General features: G+C 49.2%; 1 pseudogene; it reads left to right on the forward strand.

Moving 5' to 3' along the window:
- LOC148136659 (putative G protein-coupled receptor 139) overlaps positions 1–12,677 on the forward strand; it is a 77,566-nt pseudogene extending 64,889 nt beyond the window's left edge.
- The last annotated feature ends 8,867 nt before the right edge of the window (positions 12,678–21,544 follow it).

Genomic DNA, 21,544 nt, shown 5'->3' on the forward strand with positions numbered 1-21,544 from the left:
CCCCACATTAATGTGAAGACGGTGTGACCGTGTGTTGAACATTATGTTGTTCACAATCCTCGACAGCAGCCACTACACCTTCTTTCTGACACAGTCAGCCATTCTCACCAGCTTCTGCCCTCTATAGAGAACTCCAGGCTGCCTTCTCGGAGATGGAAGGTGACTCCTTGAGATTTCACACATAACATTTGCCTTCCCCTCAATGCTACAACACCACGTTAAAGTTCCACGTGTGTACCAAGAGCAATGGAGGCACAAGGAACACCATCGTGCAGTCTGTCTTACAGTCTCTGCTCCATTGGCTTGTCAAGTTGGAATATCAACTACCTCCTTCTGTCTCTGTGTAAGTGACTCGAGGGGCTGAATTGACTCCTTCTATTTCTGTGTAAGTGACCCAAATTAGTGAATGGCTTCTTCATCGTCCGATTGGACAAGTTTAAGAGCCTGATTGGGTTAACCCCGGTTCCTGTCGAACAACTCGATGTGTTGACGGGTGTGATGATGCTGTAACTTGTTATTTTCTTCTGATTTCTTTTAAGAGACAAATTGAACAATAGAAACCAAGCTGGCTAGTTGTGATACTAAAGTAAACAGCTTTGGAATTGTTGGGTTTATTTTAATGCAGCCTGAATGAGCGTGACCATCTCTCACAGATTAGAATTTCTAAGTTTTGTTTTCTCAGTAATATCAGAGGCTATTGGGGTCTCAACAGAGTTGGAAGGTCCAGTGAATGTCTTGTGGCTGCTACTCTCTCTGAATTTTTCTGGATTTTAAAAAAGTATTCTCCTGGAGAATGTATGTTTGAATTTGCGTCTGAAATTGCCTTTTTGCCAAGTGGTTGTTTTAACGGGATCTTACTATATCAGTACAGTTAGTTAGTAAAATGCACTTTATCGATTATTCTGTTAAGTTTTACAATCGTCTTAAGTTATTCTAAGTTCCTCTTTCATTGATTATATTTTAATGACAGTGTTTATATAAACTGTGTTGTGCTTAACATTGAGTAGTTTCACCAATCACATTACATCTGAACCAGTTATGCTGCATTTGCCTTTAGAGTAACAAAACTGTTGGATTTAAGCTAGCACCTTAAAATATTTTGAAGGGGCTCTGGCCTGCTCCGTAACACTGGATTCCTTGTCTTCCTGTGTAATTGGCAGCAGAGTCTGAATGGGCCATTCCTCTTCTTGTTCGGTAGTTTCAATGGGTTGAATGGCTTCCTCCTAGTCCTGTGAAGTGAGCTTGAGGTGCTGAATGAGGTCCTCCTTCCCCTGTGAAATTAAGCAGCATCTCGCAGTAATGTTACATGAATGCTACAAACACTTTAACAGCACAAGGCTGAATATTGTACAGGTCTTGCTGCACATGGACACAGACTGGTTCAGGAGCTGAGGGGTGACACGTTGTTCTGAACATTGTGTAATCTTCAACAAATATCCCAACTTCTGATCTTATTTTGAGGAAAGACATTAATGAAGCTGCGAAAGTTTGTTCTGAGGAAGCTACCCTGAGGATCCCCTGTAGAGACGTTCCGGGATTGAGATGATGGACATCCACACACCATAAATATCTTCGTTTTCCTATGATTGACTCCAACCAGTAGGGGAGTTACACTGATTCCCAAATAAATCCAGATGTTTCGCTCCTTGATGGCCTCCTCAGTCAAACATTGCTTTGATATCAGGGCCAATCATTCTTTTCTGAGATCTTGTGTTCACCTCTTTTATTCGTAGCAACAGGTAGAACAGAGTTCTGAATGTTAGCAATTCTCTTTTCCACAATGGTAAGGGAGCTAAATACTTAGATGAAGAAAATAGCTTTTGACCTATCAGAGAGTTGAGGACTGTGAAAAATTGGATATGAATGAGGATTAGAGACCAAAAGCAGATCAGTCATGATCTCAGTGAAGGGCAAGGTAGGCTTGGCGGGGGGGGGGGGGGGTGGGGGGGGGGGGGTGGTGAACGACCTGCTCCTGTTTCTGATGTTCTCACATTCTGTTATTGCAAAGTTAGTGGGTGTTATTGTCCTCGAAAATCTGTTATTGAATGTTGCAGCCAGGGAGACCAGAGAATTGTGTGATCCGTCTCTTGTGAATCTGGGTCTATAACGTGACCAAAAAATGGAACACAAGTTGCAGAGAGGTGGAGCTCAGTAAAGAGAAAGGAGGGGCATCTTTCATACTCAATCTGTGTTTTTCCAATTACGTTTCCCAATCTACTCCAAACCTGTGTGACAGACTTGAGGGGCTGAATGGTCTCCTCTGTTTCTGTGCACCAGGATATAGCAGTAAGTAGCCTCCAACTGTTCCTGTCTAGCAGGTATGAGGGGCTGAATGGAACACAGAAATATGGGACTGAGAAACAGGAGTGTGTCATTAGACATTTTGACCCTTCTCCAACAGGCACTAAGATTGTGGCTGATCAGGTTGGGGTCTCAGCCCCACTTTCCTGTCTGTATCCCATTATACATGACTCACTTCTCTGTCAAGATTTATCTAACTCAGCTTTCAATCATTGTAAACATAGAGGCACGATAAACTTCCAGTGAAGAGAATTCCCTCTCCAAACATCCTTTCAGAATTCCTCCTCATCCCTCGTATAGAATTGGAGAGTCACGCAGCATGGAAACAGACCCGTTAGTCCAATCTGTCCACTGGGACCAGAGAACCAAATCTGATCTAGTCCCAATTCCCAGAATTTGGTCAATATCCCTCCTCTTTCAGATACATTTAAAATGTGCGATTGTATCCGCCTTCACCACTTCCTCTGACAGCACTTCCTGTACACGCACCACTCTCTGTGTGAAACATTTTTCCCTCAGGTCCCCTCTAAATCATTCCCTCTTGTCTTCAACCTATCTCATTTTGGTTTGGACTCCCCTATCCTGGGAAACAGACCGTGGATATTCAGAATATCTGTGCCCTGGATGACTTTGTAAACCTCTAAAATGTCACCCGCCAGCCAGTGACACTCCTGGGGGAAACATCTCAATTTATTCAGCCTCTCCATAAAGCTGAAACCTTCCAGTCCTGGAACATCCCTGTCAACCTTCTCTGCTGCCAACTCAATTGTATGCAGTATTCTTAAAGTGGCGTCGCCAACATCCTGTTCAGATGCAACATGCCACCACAACTCCTATACTCAGTACTCTGCCTGCTGAAGGCAAATGTGGCAAATGGGTTCTGCAGCACACTCTCTACCTGCGACTCCAGTTTCAAGGAACTATGCCCCCACAGCCCTAGGTCCGTTTGTTCCGGAACACTACCCAGGACCTTACTATTAAGCATACCATTCCTGCCCTGATTTGCCTTCCGAAAATGCAAAAACTCATATTTATCTAAATTAAACTTCATCTGTCACTCCCTGCCCCTTTGGCCCGTGTAATTGTGGTCTTGTTGTACTCTGACATAATTCACTACACCACGTCATCTGTAAACTTATTAACAATGCCTCCGATATTCATATCCAAATACTTTACGTAAGTGTTGCAATTCAGTGAACGTAGTACTGATTCTCGCAGCATACTGCTGGTCAGAAGCTTCCAGTCGGAAAAGCAGCTCTCACCCTTCAAGCCAATTTTGAATCCAACCGACCAGCTTCCGCTGTATCCCATGTGACCGATCCTTACTCATCTGTCTACAAATCGGAATGTTATGAACACCTTGCTGAAATCCAGACAGACAACGTCTGTCAAACTGTCTTCAACAATCTTCTTTGTCACCTCATCATAAACTCAATCAAATTAATGACCCATGATTGCCCATGCAAAAAGCCATGTTGCCAACCTCTAATCAGCCCTTGCTTTCCCAAATGTACTTGAATCCTGTTAGGCATGACAGAAGTCAGGCTCACCTGTTAAGAGTTCCCCAACTTTTTGGGTCACTGTCTCCTTTTCAAATCCTACTTCTCGACGGCTCACGATAAATGTTAAATGTAACCAGGTTGATGATATGTCCGACGGTAAGGGTCTCAGACTGGGTCAGGGTAAGTTTTAGGAACAAGTCAGGCTGGTTCTTTTTAATCTGCTAAAGCAAAATGTTTATGATCCAGAGCAATGTTAGTCAAAATCTGATGAAATGATGAATGGCAAACAATTTGGATATTGCAAATATATAATCGATTATTTGCTTTCTAAAAACACTGACACACACACACACACACACACACACACCCGACACATAAAATATCTGCAATTTTAAGTTGAAAGAACTTTGTCCAGATATTAGTGTAATTCATGACAAAACGAAAAGTTGAGAAAATGTCCAAAATGTTATTCTTCTTCTGAGGTGATTCTGCTCACACAAAGTACTTATGATGGGATTTTATTCTGGAAGAGTTCGATTTGACTGAATTCCCTTTTTTAGGCAGTCAGGAGATTCCAACAATTTCTGGTCAGGACTCCTGCATGAAGGTGACTCAGTGGTTAGCACTGCTGCCTCACAATGCCAGGGACCTGGGTTCTGTTCCAGCCTAGGGTGACTGTCTGTGTGAATTGCACTTTGCACATTCTCCCCATAGCCGCGTGGGATTGTAAATGGTGCTCCAGGTTCCTCTGGCGGTCCAAAGATATGTCGGTTATGTGGATTGGTCGTGTTAAGTTATCTATAGTGTTCAGGGATTTCTAGTTTAGCTGCATTTGTCAGGGGTATATATATAAGGTGGGAGAATGGGTCTGGGGAGGCCAAAGGCCTTGTTTTCACACTGTGGGGATTTTATAAAAAAAAGAGTGGCAAAGACGACAGAGATTTTCTTTTTTCTAACATTGCTCTGGTGAGCATCAATGAGTGCAAGAGAGTTCAACAGGCCGTTCCTCCTTAGGCAGATTACATTTTCTCCCTCTCTGAGTTGAATCACACAGTAATGTCATCCTCTCCCAAACTGGACCATGTGAGGTCTCCTTGCACATTGTCCGAACTATGACTCCATCACATTCTCTCTTCAATGTAGGTGCAGCATTTCTACTGTCATACACAGAGCCATACCCTTAACAGAAAATGGGCCAAGTTGATTCAGAGATGTGTTCATGTGTCACTGCGTGATTTAAAAATAAAATGTTTAATGTATTCAGAATACCTGAGTTAAAATGAATGCATCTTATTACTAACACAAACAAAAATTGCTGGAAAAGTTCAGCAGATCTGACAGCATCCAGATGTCTTTTAAATGTTGTAATTATACCAATCTACGTCACTTCCTCTGATAGCTCATTCCATAATGCTCTACACTCTGCATATAAAGCTGCCCCTGAGGCCTCTTCCAAGTCTTTTCCCTCTCGCTTTTTACCAATGACTTCTCGTTTTAGACGCCCCTACCTTGGAGGGAAAAAATCCTGACTGCTCACCCTATCCATGACGGTTAAGATTTTATAAACCTCCACTACTGCGAAAAGTGACTCCAATCAACACGAATGGATGTACTTTCAGTCACCCTGGGCCGAAATTCTGAAATTCAATACTGACACCTCTTCCTTCTCCATCAGTTTGATTAAACACACACACACCATGAAACACCTTTGTGGGATTTGAAATGAGAACCTTGTGCCCAGAGATAGAGCAATAGGCCCAAAGCTGCAATATTATTCTCCTGTGTGTTTGTTCATCAGCCTGTTTTGACATGCTGTGACACACCTCCACAGCAGATAGCACTTGAATCCAGACCGTCTGGTCCATGCAATATTAAGGACATAAATCATGCAGACACACTCTGCACAATGATGGGTCTCGAATAGATATTTATTACTGAACACCACAGACCAAGAAAGACTATAATTTCTGGTCCCAAAAAAACGATCACGATTACCCACCTCTAACTGCCCTCTTCCTAAAACCATGAATTGATACCAGGCTGCTGAATACTGTCCAGCCTCTCCGCGCACTGACTGTGTCTGCAATCTATCCCTCCTCCCCTAACCACACAAGGCAAACCAAGCTCAGGGTCTTTGTGAAAATCAAGGCCGAAGTGTGCAGGCTTCCTGGAGAGGGGGAGATAATTGTAAATTTAAACGGGGAAGGTGAGAAGGTGGTAATATCACTCACTGGGCTGAGGGGTGGCAGACGGAGTTTAGTTTGAATTAATGAGAGGTGTTGGATTTGGTAAATCAATCAAGTGCAGGACATATACAATTAAAAGTAGGGCCTTTGGCGGTGTCATAGAACAGAGACCTAGGCCGTCAGGTATAATTCTTTAAAATTTGCATCTCATATACATAGTGTGGTTAAGAAGGTGTATAGCACTCTTGTCTTCATTGGTCAGACTTTTTGAGTATCGGAATTGGGACGTCATGTCGTGGTTGTACAGGATATTGGTGAGACCTCTTCTGGAATACTGTGTCCAGTCTGGTCATCCTGCCCGCTCATTCCATAGGCACACCATCCTCTGGGTGAAAAAGATGCCCCTTATGTCATTGTTAAATTTTTCACCTCTTACCTTAAACCTATGTCCTCTAGTTTTGGACTTCCCGTACCCTTCGAAAACACCTTGACTATTCATTTTGATATTATTGACCTTGATATTATAAGCTGGAGAGGGTTCAGAAGAGATGAACCTGGATGTTGCTGGGAATGGAGGGAGTGAGCTATAAGAAGAGGCTGAATAGGCTGGGACATTTTTTCATTGGCGAGTATGAGATTAAGGGGTAACTTTACAGAGGTTTATAAAATCATGAGGTACAGATAAGCTGAAGAGCTGATGTCTTTTCCCTCGAGTTGGGGATTCAAAACTGAGTGACATTTTAAGATGCGAGGAAAAAAGATTTATAAGAGTCATGAGAGGTAATTATTATAGACAGAAGCTGGCTTGGGTGTGGAATGAACTTCCAGAGGAAGTGGTGAAAGCAGGGACAGTTACAACGTTTAAAGGACATTTAGATCAGTACATGGATAAGACATCAGTTTGGATGGTGCTTTGGGCAGCTGCCCTCTCCCTCCCCCTCTCTGAATGAATCCCTGTTGATTGTCACCCTCTGCCATTGCCTGTGCAGTGGCGTGGTAAGGCCAGCAGAGGGTAGTATTGCATCACTTTAAACACCACAGTGACTGCTGGATCTGCCCCTCACGGAGACAGACAGATACACAAACAGCAATTGTTAGGACACGGCGTGAAGCTCCTCTGGTAATTTACCCTAAACACCAAGTAAAGCTCAATTTGTATCATAAACTTTTAAAATCTGAGTGACAGAGAACTCACAAATTCCACTGTTTAAATAAAAACATCAATTTATTTTTTAACTCTGAAAGTGAACATTTTACATCAACTAGTCACAACTCTGGGACCCCCAATCTCTTAACCGCCCATTACCCCACTCCAACTCTATAGCAATATACTATTTCAATAAGACACTTATTAAAATTACATCAACTTAATTTCAAAACCACAGAGCAGCTGTTGTTTTCGGTGTTTTCGTTCAGCTGAGGATCTCCCTGGGTTATCTTCTTTCTTTTTACTGTGAATATGTTTCATATGAAAAGGTACCTTTGATAGAGATTATTTTCCAATTTCTTGGATCGGTGTTGATGGCATTTGCTCTGTTTGCAATTTTCAAAATGCCTGCATTCTTGATATCCCATAAAATAGGATCATTTATCGAAAACCAATAAATTCAAACTTGAATTGGTTTGAGTATCCTGGGGCATAATTGATACGGATTGGTAAAATTCCAATTGTTGTCCAAAAAGCAACCAACTCAGGGATCAATTTCACAGCCAAATGCGACATATTTTCAGTTGTCCTTGACACTCTGTGTCTGCTATACTCTCATATACACAGGAGCTTGGAAGTTCTCAGTTCAGAACCGTATTCAAACTCTCTTAAAGGTACAATACACACTTTCAAATTCATAACATTAATACCATGATGTCAATGAAGATAAGCAGAGCACATCCAGATTTTTCTTGCCCAATGGTTTGTCAATGTTTCATTTACTGTGCCTGGTGGGTGTCAGGATTTTTGTTGTCTGTTGACAGTATGTCATTATTTAATTCCCTCCGTGGGAATATATCAGTATTTCACTTGCTCGCACTCGTGAGTGTGGCAGGATTTCAGTTGTTTCTTGGGGTCTGTGATGCTCTGACAATTTCAATGTTTGTAAATGGCACCGAAACTGGAAGAACTCTGAAGGCTATGGAGGACAGTGTGGAACTCTAACAGTGAAATCACTCATTGGTGTAGTTTTCACGCAGATGGGGATCAATGCAGAGGAGTGTGAGGTGATGCACTTTGGTAGGAAGGACAATGAAAGACAAAACAAAACAGGCTGCACCGCTATAAAGGTGGTGCAGGAGCAGAGAGCGCTGGGTGTATATGAGCAAGATTGTTGAAGATGTCAGGACAAATGAGGAGAGCAGGAACTATCACAGATTAGTTTCAGTTTCTGAGCTGTTTACAGGAGGTGGTGCAGGAGGGAGCCTCCATGCTCCCTTCCTGGGAGGTGGGGGAGACGATGTGGGTTGTGAGCCCACCCTCCTGTCCACTGAGACCGTGGGGATTCCATTTGTACCAGCTCGACACAAAAGGGAGATGGCATCAGGACCACGGCTTCTAAGTTGTGCTGGGGGGAAACGGAGCTGCCAGTGGGCTTAAAGTGAGAATTGCCCTTCACTGAACATTGCTCCTTACTCGGTCGGTGGAACGTGGATGTTTCAGAATCTCCACACGAGGCGTCCCGGTCCTCTCCGGCTCCTACCAGGGTCCTCCCCACATGGCAGGGGGAGGGGGGTGAGGGAACGGATATCGGGCACTCCACCACCCGGATAGGCCCTACCTGTCCTATTCCTGTTTCTCCTCGAATGGGAGAAAGGGATGGAGGGAGTGAGGGTGGGAGTGGGTGGTCCTGCTGTTAGCATCGGTGTAGGTGGGGATGGGGGAGATTTGGTGAGGTGTCCGGAGGGAGTCAGTCCACAGTGTTGTATCCAGGCAGTGTTATTGGTGTAGGAGGTAAAGTTGAGGGAGAGAGGGAGAGAGAGTGAGAGGGGGAGAGAGAGAGAGAGGGAAGGGTGAGAGAGAGAGGGTGAAGGGAGAGACAGAGAGAGACAGAGACAGAGACAGAGAGAAGGTACTGCATCCAGTAGTGTGAGTGGTGGAGCATGAGCCTTGTTCGGTGGTCAGCGCTATAATAGATATACCGTGAGTGTGCGGGAGCAGAGAGAATACAGCGACCCTTACCCTGACAGAATGGGGAAGGTTATTGATGCTTGTCCTGTGTTGCTGGGCATTTCTTCAGACCGCAGATACTGCACTGAGCTGAGTGGGGAGCTCAGACCATGCTCGGTGGGTCTGGTGGTGTGCCTTACTCTGGGAAGAGAATGGTCCCCCTCTGTACCAGGACTTCCATGCCCCTGTCGACAAACTGTAGTGTAATTGTCCCTTATCCCCCATGCTCGGGGTAAACTGTGCAGGGCAGTTCCGAAATAAGAAAGTTCAACTGTATCCCCATTTGCCTTTCAAAGATGGCACCTGTGTCAGGGATCACGGAATATCCAGGGAAAATCAGGCGATGGTGTGTACCTCCAACCATGATGGATGGGAGAATCGGTCTGGTATTGAATAAGAGGGACACCATGGGGTGGGATGGGTAGTTAATGAGTTCGATAAGAAAGCACGAGGAAACTAGTTCAACCTCGTGCAGATAATCCTTCTGTCACATTGAGACAAATTATTGTTAGAAACTGCCCAATGAGTCATAGATTGTATCGAAACCAATTCCAGTTAAAAAGATGCAGAACAAATGCTCATCTGACGTCACTCCGATATCCCTTTTTCCCAACTTTCCTGGGAAGTTGGCTCATGTCACAGGATGCTATCCAAGTGTCTACATTTCAGCATTCTGAAACCTGGGAACACATCTTTCCATAACACTGTCTCTCAGTCTCCCCCTCTCTGTCTGTATCTCAAACCCCTCCCATGTGGTGATATTTAAACTGATGCCCCCGCTATCACTCTCTGGCAGTGATGTTTACACCCACAGCACCCCCTTGTCATGGCACAATGGAGATATGGAGCTGTAAATGGATGGGAGTTGCACATCCTTGCACTTCCAGCATGGACTGTAATTTTCCCCACGCAGGGCAGTGATCTAACACATGTTACTGAGCAATGCACTGGGCTGGGGTACACAGCTCTATATGCTGGTGGGATAACTGCTCCTGATTTACAGATCAATGCGTTGGGGTGGGTTACACAGTCCTACATGCTGGGTGGGTATCTGCACCTGGTTTACAGATCAATGCACTGGGGTGTACACAGTCCTACATGTTGTGTGGGTAACTGCTCCTGGTTTACAGATCAATGCACTGGGGTGGTGCACACAGTCCTACATGCTGGGAGGGTAACTACCCCTGGGTTACAGATCAATGCACTGGGGTGGTGTACACAGTCCTATTTGCTGGGAAGGTAACTGCTCCTGGTTTACAGATCAATGCACTGGGGTGGTGTACACAGTCCTACATGCTGTGTGTGTGTGTGTGTGTGTGGGGGGGGGGGGGTAACTGCTCCTGGTTTACAGATTAATTCACGGGTGATCACTGCACAGGTCGCTGTGCTGGGCAGACTATCTGGTTGAGGTTTATAGATAATGCAATGATGTGGTTTGTGTAGCTCGCCATGCTGGATGGATATATGTTTCAGGTTCGCACATTAGTGCATTGCTGTGGTCTGCACACCTCCCACTGCTGAACAGATATCTAGTCTGGGATTGTAGATCAATGCCCTGCTGTGGTCTGCACTTCTCCAGTTGCTGGACAGATGTCTTGTCCGGGTTTATAGATCAATGCACGGGTGTGGTCTGCACAGCTCACCACGCTGGAAAGATATATGGTCTGGGTTTATCGATCAATGCCCTGATCTTATCTGTGCAATGTTCCATTCTGGACAGATTGCTGGGTTGTACTGAGCAGTACACGGGCCTGGTCTACAGAGTGTTCCACGGTGAACAGATATCTCCACTGGGTTTTTGGGGTCTGGGCTGGTTCTGTGAGGTGGATTGAGAATGTGGTATATCAAACCATTTCAGCTGATCTGGCAATGCTTTTAGTTCCCATTACTGTGAGTGGACCCTCCGTCTCTCACCCCATTAATGTTACAGTGTTCCCAGGCACTTTACATCATGTTGGTGGGTGGATAGGGTGGAAAGGTGATGGACAGATCAAGGAGTTCCCCGGAATGCTCTGTCCCTGACATTCTATAACTAACAGTCCCCTGAACGTTCTGTCCCTGACATTGTTTGTGAACGGCCGGACTTCAGTGAATTTAACAACGATAATATCCCAAGGGAAGAGATCCCGTTCCAGGGAGAAGGAGACACTGTTCCGAAGGCCCCTCAGGCAGTTAAAGGGGTCAATACGTTTTCCCTGCGTTTACATTTCTCCACGACACAGGGTCGACACAATTTAGACCAAAATACAGGAATTCCCAAACTCCGTTTGTCTTCAGGAAACTGGGAGAGAATCCTTCAGGACAGCAACGTTTCCACCCTCTGTATTAGGAACTGGGAAGGAATGACCTGTGTCTGGTCTCGAGTGATCGAGTGTGTGGGAATGTTCGAGAAACCATCTGTCCTTATGGATGTGTCTCTGTGTGTTTGGGGAGGGAGGGTTTCTTGTGGTTAATGTCACATTTTGTCAGTAATTCAGTCCTTCCCATTTGTTATTCCAGCTCCAATTATTTTAATAAATCCCTGAATACTGGGACACATTTGAAAATCTCACTGGGTCCCCAATCAAACGGGTCCCTTTGCCTCCAGGCTGATGGATAATGGGTTTGTTTTCCTTCCTCATAGTTAACGTAGTGACCATCTATGTCCTGCTTTATAAAGATTGTGGATTGTCTCCATGTGTCAGATGTTACCTGGGGGCCATGGCAGCGGCGGATCTCCTGGTCATTATCCTCGACCTGATCCTGAGACACATTCCCATTGTTTATCGGGAACAGTTTTATTTCCTGTACTCCATCCCCGTGTGTAATATCCACGCCGTCCTGCTTTATGCAGCCACTGACTGCTCTGTCTGGTTCACCGTCACTTTCACCTTTGATCGGTTTGTGGCCATTTGTTGCCAGAAGCTGAAAAGTAAATATTGCAGTGAGAAAACGGCGGCTGTGGTTCTGGGAGCAGTGACTGTGCTGAGCTGTTTAAAGAACATTTCCTGGTATTTTATGCTCACGGCTCGGTACCGGCTGTGGAACCTCCCCTGGTTTTGTGATGTAACAGACGCTGTTCTATTATCCAGTGTCTGGGTCACAATCGAGTTCCTCCACCACATTCTAATCCCGTGTGCCCCATTTCTCCTGATTCTGCTGCTCAATGTTCTCACCGTCAGACACATTTTAGTGACCAGCAGAGCCCGCAGGAGACTCCGCGCTCACACCAATGGGGATGCTCAGTCTGACACAGAAATGAGAAACCGAAAAAAATCCATCATTTTACTGTTTGTGATCTCGGCCAATTTCATCCTGTTATGGTCAATGTTAATGCTGTTTTCTATTTGGACACGGATGTCTTGGATTGGTTATCAGTCTGTGTATCTCGATTGGTTTGTGCAGGAATTGGGCTTCATGCTGCAGCTCCTCAATTGCTGCACAAACACCGTGATTTATGCCGTGACACAGACCAAGTTCAGGCAGCAGCTGAAGAATGTGCTGAAATATCCCTTGACCCACATCCATCGATCCATCAAATTCCCTCATTAATCACACCATCCGGGACTTTCCCATTTCAGTTCAGTGTTTCAGCGATGGAGCAGCCTGTCGCTGTGGTAACAGACTGAGGGTAGTGCTGGTTTGTCCATCCTTATCCCACAGGGGGGTTACAGGGAAATATTTCAATGTTTCTCACAACTCAGGGGCCAGTGAGAAAAGGCACCATCCCACTGACTGTATCCATCACTTCCATTTGTAACCAATAAAAATGTTGATTAACGCGTGCCGAGTAGCAGAGTGACCGATGTTGTTGTGTGTCTTTGTGTTGGAGAAACTGAGCTGGAGAGAGACAGACTCAGCCCCAAGTCCTGGTCCTCAGGGAAGGGGAGGGCACCGCGCCCTGAGCTCAGGAGCCGGGTTTAACTCCCTCTGTCCTTACTTTCCCTTCTGGGTCTCCCACTCCAACTTTGCTCTCAGCAGTATTCACCTTGCTCCCTTTGTCCCACTCCCTCCATATATCCCTCCCACTCTCACACTGCACTGCTATTTCTCTCTCATTTTCCCATTTACACACTCAATTCCACTGTCGTTGCCTTCCCCAATCTCATTCACTCTCTCTCCAGCTTGCGATCATAACCTCCCAATGTTACTGTCTTCCTCGAATCTTCGGTGCTGGGGGAACAGAAGAGGGTTTCGATCTTCAGGCCGATGGTAGGGAACAGAGATTGGGACGCCATATCAGGCCATTGCCAGTGCAACAGTATGGAGCTTGGGACAAACGCCATTGCTCGGGGACATATTGTGTGTGAGAACACGAGCCGTTACTTGGGGGTAATAGGTGGAGTGGCACCGTAGGCTGTGCCTGAGACTGGTACAACAGGATATGACAAACAGAACACATTGTGTGGGACATACTGTCTGTTACTCAGGGAATAGAATGGGGATGGGGTTAAAGGCCATTTAGAGGGGATGAACTCGGTCGGTGTTCACAGGCAGGAGCTCAGTTTAAGGCGCGTGAGGGATGTTATGGTGGGAGAGTGCGTCTCACACTCGCGTGGGCGTGTGAGTGTGATGCTGGGGTAGTGTGCGAGGGAGTGAGCGTGATGGTGGGGGAATGTGTGGGGGAGTGAGTATGATGCTGGGAGAGTGTGCGAGAGAGTGAGCGTGATGGTGGGGGAATGTGTGGGGGAGAGAGCGTGACGGTGGGAGAGAGTGTGGGGAAGTGAGAGTGACGATGGGGGCGTGTTTAGGGGAGTGAACGGGACAATGGGAATGTGCGGGAGAGTGAGCATAATGGTGGGGCAGTGCCCGGGGTCTGAGACTCAGGGTGGGGCTGTGTGTGGGGGAGTGAGCAAAACAGTGGGGGAGAGTGTGCTTGAGTGAGTCTGATGGTGAGGCTTTGTGCAGGATGAGTGAGCATGACAGTGGGGTTATGTGTGGTGGAGGGTGTGTGAAGGTGTGCGACTATGCAGGGGAGTGAACATGACGGTAGGGGAGTTTGTGGGGGTGAGTGTGACAGTGGGGGTTGTGTGGGGCAGTGTGTGGGAGTGAGCGCGTTGGTGAGGGTGGTGTGGGGCAGTGTTTGTGAGGGTGGTGGAGTGTATGGTGGTGAGCGTGACAGTGAGGGTGGGGTGTGCCGGCATATGTGATGGTTGTGGATTGTGTGTGGGTGAGTATGATGGTGAGGGTGGTGTGGGGCAGTGTGTATGAGGGTGGTGGAGTGTGTGGGGTGAGCGTGACGGTGGAGGTGGTATGGGGCAGTGTATGTGATGGTGGTGGCGTGTGTGGGTGTATATGTGACGGTGAGGGTGCTGTGGAGCAGTGTATGTGAGTGTGGTGGAGTGTGTGGCGGTGAGCGTGATGGTGGGAGTAGTGTGGGGCAGTGTGTGTGTGATGGTGGTGGAGTGTATGGGTGTGAGCGTAATGGTGGTGGTCGTGTGGGGCAGTGTGTGTGATGGTTGTGGAGTGTGTGGGGTGACGTGTGATGGTGGGGGTGGTGTGGGGTAGCATGTGTGATGGTTGCAGAAAGTGTGGGGGTGAGTATGACGATGAGGGTGGTGTGTGGCTCTGTGTGTTATGGTGGTGGAGTGTGTGGGGGTGAGCATGACGGTGGGGATGGTGTGGGGCAGTGTGTGTGAGGGTGGTGGAGTGTGTGTGGGTGAGCATGACAGTGGGGGTGGTGTCGGGCCGTGTTTGTGAGGTTGGTGGAGTGTGTGGGGGTGAGAGTGATGGTGAGGGTGGTGTGTAGCAGTGTGTATGATGGTGGTGGAGTGTGTGGGGATGAGAGTGACATTGGGGGTGGTGTGTGGCAGTGTGTGTGAGGATGGTGGAGTATGTGGGGGTGAGCATAACGGTGGGTGTGGTGTGGGGCAGTGTGTATGAGTGTGGTGGAGTGTGTGGGAGTGAGTGTGACGGTGAGGGTGGTCTGGGGCAATGTGTATGAGTGTAGTGTTTGAATGGGATTAAGCGTGATGGTGGGGGTGGTGTGTGGCAGTGTGTGTGATGCTGGTGGATTGTGTGGGGGTGAGCGTGATGGTGAGGGTGGTGTGGGCCAAATTGTCTGACGGTGGTGGAATGTGTGGGGGTGAGTGTCATTAAGTCAGGGTGAGGGTGATGGAGTGAGTGTGAGGTGGTCAATGTGTCGGTGATGGAGTGAGTGTGAGGGTGTCAGTGTGACCTTGATGGAGTAATTTTAATGGGGTCAGTGTGACAGAGATGGAGTGAGTGTGAGGGGGTCAGGGTGACAGTGAAGGAGTGACAGTGAGGGGGTCAGGGAGACGGTGATTGAGAGAGTGTGAGGGGGTCAAAGTGATTGAGAGGAAGTGAGTGTGTTGGGGACAGGGTGACGTTGAAAGAGTGAGTGTGAGGGGGCCAGGGTGACGTTGAAAGAGTGAGTGTGAGTGTGTCAGGATGACGGTGATGGAGTGAGTGTGAGGGGATCCGTTTGATGGTGATGGAGTCAGTGTGAGTGGGTCAGTTTGATGGAGATGGAATGAGTGTGAGGGGGTCAGAATGATGGTGACAGAGTGAGTTTAATGGAGTCAGGGTGACGGTGACGGAGTGAGTGTGAATGGGTCAGGGTATGGTGATGGAATGAGTGTGAGGGGGTCAGTGTGATGGTGATGGAGTGAGTGTGGGGGGCAGTGTGACGGTGATGGAGTGAGTGCGGGGGGGGCAGTGTGAAGATAATGGAGTGACTGTGAGGGGATCAGAGTAAAGGCGATGGAGTGTGTGTGAGGGGGTCAATGTCACGCTGATGGAGTGAGTGTGAGGGAATCAGGATGACGGTGACCGAGTGAGTGTGAAAGGGTCAGGGAGACGGTGATGGAGTGAGTGTGAGGGAATCAGGGTGACATTAACCGAGTGCGTTTGAGGGGGTCATTGTGACTGTGATCGCGTGAATGTGAGGGGGACAGCGGCACGGTGATGGAGTGAGTGTGAGGGGGTCACGGTGACGGTAATGAAGAGAGTGTGAGGGGGTCAGGTTGACGGTGATGGAGTGAGTGTGAGGTGATCAGTGTGAAGTTGAACGAGTGTGTGCAAGAGGGTCAGGGTGACGGTGATGCAGTGAGTGTGAGGGGGTCAGTGTGACGGAGATGTAGTGAGTGAGGGGGTCAGGATGTCGGTGCTGGAGCGAGTGTGATTGAGTCAGGGTGAGGGTGATGGAGTGAGTGTGAGGGGCTCAAAGTGACGGAGAATGAGTGAGTGTGTCGTGGTCAGGGTGATGGTGATGGAATGAGTGTGAGCGGGTCAGGGTGACGGTGCTGGAGCGAGTATGATTGAGTTAGGGTTACGATGAGGGAAAGAGTGTGAGGTGGTCAGGATGATGGTGATGAAGTAAGTGGGAGGGGATCAGTGTGACGGAGATGGAGTGAGTGTGAGGGGGTCAGGGTGACGGTGATGGAGTGAGTGTGAGGGGGTCAAAGTGACGGAGATGGAGTGGGTGTGTCGGGGTCAGGCTGACAGTGATGGAGTGAGTGTGACGGGGTCAGTGTGACGCAGATGGCATGAGAGTGAGGGGGTCAGGGTGACGATGATGGAGTGAGTGTGAGGACATCAGGGTGATGGTGATGGAGTGAGTGCGAGGGCATCAGTTTGACGTGATGGAGTGAGTGTGAGAGGTTCAGATGGACGGCGATGGAGTGAGTGTGAGAGGGTCAGTTTGATGGTGACGGAGCGAGTGTGAGGGGGTCTGGCTGACGGTGATGGAGTGAGTGTGAGGGTGTTAGGGTAACGGTGATGGAGTGAGTGTGCGGAGGTCAGGGTGATGGTGATGGAGTGAGTGTGAGGGGGTCAGGGTGACTGTGATGGAGTGAGTGTGAGGGTGTCAGTGTGCCACTGATGGAGTGAGTGTAATGGGGTCAGAGTGAAGGAGATTGAGTGAGTGTGAGGGGGTCAGGCTGACGGCAATTGAGTGAATGTGAGGGGGTCGGGGTGAGGGTGATGGAGTGAGTGTGAGGGAGTCAATGTGAGGGTGATGGAGTGAATGTGGGAGGGTCTGGGTGACGACGATGGAGTGAGTGTGAGGGGATCAGGCTGACGGCGACGGAGTGAGTGTGAGAGGGTCAGGGTAACGGTGATGGAGTGAGTGTGTGTGGGTCAGTGTGACAGTGATGGAGAGAGTGTGAGGGGGTCAATCTGACAGTGATATAGTGCATCTGGCGGGTCACTGTGAGGGTGATGGAGTTAGTGTGAGGGGGTCAGTGTGGCGCTGACGGAGTTAGTTTAATGGAGTCAGTGTGACGGAGCTGGAGTGAATGTGATGCGGTCAGAGTGAAGGTGAAGGAGTGAGTGTGAGAGGGTCAGGGTGACGGTGACGGAGTAGTGTCAGGGGGTCAGGGTGACGATGTTGGAGTGTGTGTGGGGGTCAGGGTGACGGTGATGGAGTGAGTGTGTGGGCGTAAGCGTGACGGTGATGGAGTGAGTGTGCAGGGTTCAGGGTGACGCTGATGAGTGAGTGTGACGGGGTCAGGGTGATGGTGATGGAGAGAGTGTGAGCGGGTCAGGGTGATGGAGAAGAAGTGAGTGTTTGGGGGTCAGGGTGACGGTGATGGAGTGAGTGTGTTGGGGTCAGGGTGATGGTGATGGAGAGAGTGTGAGCGGGTCAGGGTGATGGAGAAGATGTGAGTGTGTGGGGGTCAGGGTGACGGTGATGAGTGAGTGTGATGGGGTCAGGGTGATGGTGATGGAGAGAGTGTGAGCGGGTCAGGGTGATGGAGAAGATGTGAGTGTTTGGGGGTCAGGGTGACGGTGATGAGTGAGTGTGAGGGGGTCAGTGTGACGCAGATGGCGTGAGGGTGAGGGGGTGAGGGTGATGACAATCGACTGAGTGTGAGGGGGTCTGGGTGACGGTGATGGAGTGAGTGTGACAGGGTCAGTTTGACGGTGATGGAGTGAGTGTGCAGCGGTAAGCGTGAAGATGATGGAGTGAGTGTGAAGGGGTCCTTGTGACGGTGACGGGATGATTGTGAGAGGTTAAGGATGACGATGATGGATGAGTGTGAGGGGGTCTGGGTGACGGTGATGGAGTGAGTGTGAGGGTGTCAGGGTGATGGTGATGGAGATTTTGTGAGGGGGTCTGTGTGTCTGGGATGGAGTGAGTGTGAGGGTGTCAGTGTGACGCTGACAGAGTGAGTTTAATGGGCTCAGTGTGACGGAGATGGAGTGAGTGTGAGGGGGTCAGGGTGACCATGATGGAGTAAGTGTAAGGGTGTCAGGGTGACAGTGATGGGGTCAGTGTGAGGAGGTCAGCGTGACGGAGATGGAGTGAGTGTGAGAGGGTCAGAATGACGTTGATGAAGTGAGTGTGAGGGGCTCAGTTTGATGGTGATGGAGTAAGTGTGAGGAGGTCAGGGTGAGGGTGATGGAGTGAGTGTGGGAGTCAGTGTGACGCTGACGGAGTGAGTTTCATGGGGTCAGTGTCAAGGAGATTGAGTGAGTGTGAGGGGGTCAGGCTTACGGCGATGAAGTGAATGTGAGGGGGTCTGGGTGATGGCGTTGGAGTGAGTGTGAGGGGGTCAGGGTGACGGTGATGGAGAGAGTGTGTGTGGATCAGTGTAACAGTGATGGAGTGAGTGTGAGGGGGTCAATGCGACAGTGATATAGTGCATCTGAGGGGGTCACTGTGAGGGTGATGGAGTGAGTGTGAGGGGGTCAGTGTGACGCTGGCGGAGTGAGTTCAATGGAGTCAGTGTGACGGAGATGGAGTGAGTGTGATGGGGTCAGGGTGATGGTGATGGAGTGCGTATGTGGGGTCAGGGTGACGGTGATGGAGTGAATGTTATGGGTAAGTTTGATGGTGATGGAGTAAGTGTGTGGGGGTCAGGGCGACGGTGATGGAGTGAGTGTAGGGGGTCAGGGTGACGGTAATGAGTGAGTGTGTGGGGGTCAGGGTGACGGTGATGAGTGAGTGTGAGGGGGTCAGGGTGATGGTGATGGAGTGAGTGTGTTGGGGTCAGGGTGACGATGATGAGTCCGTTTTAGAGGGTCAGTGTGACGCAGATGGCGTGAGGGTGAGGGGTTGACGGTGACGATGATGGAGTGAGTGTGAGGGGGTCTGGGTGATGGCGATGGATTGAGTGTGAGGGGGTCAGTTTGACGGTGATAGAATCAGTGTGTGGCGGTGAGCGTGAAGATGATGGAGTGAGTGTGAAGGAGTCATGGTGACGGTCACGGGATGATTGTGAGAGGCTAAGGGTGACGATGATAGAGTGAATGTGAGGGAGGCAGGGCGACAGTGATGGAGTGAGTGTGAGAAGGTCAGGGAGATGGTGATAGAGTGAGTGTCAGGGAGTCAGGGTGATGATGATGGAGTGAGTGTGAGGGGGTCAGTGTGACGGTGATGGAGTGAGTGTGGGGTGGTCAGGGTGACAGTGATGGATTGAGTGTGACAGGAACAGTGTGACGGTGATGGAGTGAGTGTGAGATTGTCAGTGTGACGGTGATGGAGAGAGTGCGAGGGGACCAGTGTGACGGTGATGGAGTGAGTGTGAGGAGGTCAGGGTGGCTGTGATGGAAGGATTGTGAGGGGGTCAGGGTGATGGGATGTAATGAGTCTGGGGAGATGAGTGTGACGGTGATGGAGTGAGTGTGAGGGGTTCATGGTGACGGTGATTGAGCGAGTGTGAGGGGGTCAGGGTGACGGTGATGGATTGAGTGTGAGGGGGTCAGGGTGACGGTGCTGGAGCGTGTGTGAGTTGGTCAGGATGATGGTGATGAAGTGAGTGTGAGGGGGTCAGTGCGATGGAGATGGAGTGAGTGTGTGGGGATTGGTGTGATGGTGAAGGTGTGATTGTGTTGGGGTCAGGGTGAAAATAATGGAATGAATGTGAGTGGGTAAAGGTGACGGTGATGAAGTGAGTGTGACGGGGTCAGTGTGATGCAGATGGCGTGAGTGTGAGGGGGTCAGGGTGACTATGATGGAGTGCGTGTGAGGACATCAGGGTGATGGTGATGGAATGAGAGTGAGCGGGTAAGGGTGATGGTGATGAAATGAGTGTGACGGGGTCAGTGTGACGCAGATGGCGTGAGTGTGAGGACATCAGGGTGACGTGATGGAATGATTATGAGCGGGTCAAGGTGACGGTGCTGGAGCAGTGTGAGGTGGTCAGGATGATGGTGATGAAGTGAGTATGAGGGGATTAGTATGACGGAGATGGAGTGAGTGTGAGGGGATCATGGTGACGGTGATGGAGTGAGTGTGAGAGGATCAGTATGATGGTGTTGGAGTGAGTGTGTGTGGGGGTCAGGGTGACGATGATGCAGTGAGTGTGAGAGGGTCAGGGTGACACTGATGGAGTGACTGTGAGGGAGTCAGGGTGACGGTGATGGACGGAGTGTGTGGTGGTCAGGGTGATAGTGATGGAGTGAGTGTGAGGGGGTCAGGGTGACGTTGACGGAGTGAATGTAATGGGCTCAGTGTGACGGAGATGGAGTGAGTGTGAGGGGGTCAAGGTGACGCTGACGGAGTGAGTTTAATGGGCTCAGTGTGACGGAGATCGAGTGAGTGTGAGGGGGTCAGGGTGACCATGATGGAGGGATTGTGTGGGTGTCAGGTTGACGGTGATGGAGTCAGTATGAGGAGGTCAGTGTGATGGAGATGGAGTGAGTGTGAGGGGGTCAGGGTGACGGTGATGGAGTGAGTGTGAGGGGGTCACGGTGAGGGTGATGGAGTGAGTGTGAGGGGATCAGTGTGACGGTGATTGAGTGAGTGTGAGGGGGTCAGTGTGACGGTGATGAGTGAGTGTGAGGGGATCAGGCTGATGGCGATGGAGTGAGTGTGAGGGGGTCACTGTGATGGTGATGGAGTAAGTGTGTAAGGGTCAGTGTGACGGTGATGGAGTGTGTGTGAGGGCGTCTGGGTGAGGGTGATGGATTGAGTGTGAGGTGGTAAGGGTGACGGTGATGGAGTGAGTGTGAGGGGGTCGGGGTGACGGTGATGAAGAGAGGGTGAGGGGTTCAGGGTAACGGTGAAGGATTGAGTGTGTGGGGACAGGGTGCCGATGATGGAGTGAGTGTGAGGTTGTTAGTGTGACGGTGATGGAGTGAGCGTGAGGGGGGTCAGTGTGACGCAGATGGTGTGAAGGTGAGGGGGTGAGAGTGACGATGATGGAGTGAGTGTGAGGGGGTCAGGGTGACGGTAATGGAGTGAGTGTGACGGGGTCATTGTGACGGTGATGGAGTGAGTGTGAGGTTGTTAGTGTGACGGTGATGCAGAGATTGTGAGGGGATCAGGGTGACTGTGATGGAGAGAGTGTGAGGGGGACAGCGTGATGATGATGGAGTGAGTGTGATGGGTCAGGGTGAGGATGATAGAGTGAGGGTGAAAGGGTCAGGGTGACGGTGATGGAGTGAGTGTGATGGGGTCACGGTGACAATGATGGTGTGTGTGTGAGGATGTCAGGGTGATGGTGATGGAG

The sequence above is a fragment of the Chiloscyllium plagiosum genome, unplaced genomic scaffold (genome assembly GCF_037043375.1).
Source record: "Chiloscyllium plagiosum isolate Xiang-an unplaced genomic scaffold, Cpla_swu_hap1 HiC_scaffold_45, whole genome shotgun sequence".
In the NCBI taxonomy this organism is placed as follows: Eukaryota; Metazoa; Chordata; class Chondrichthyes; order Orectolobiformes; family Hemiscylliidae; genus Chiloscyllium; species Chiloscyllium plagiosum.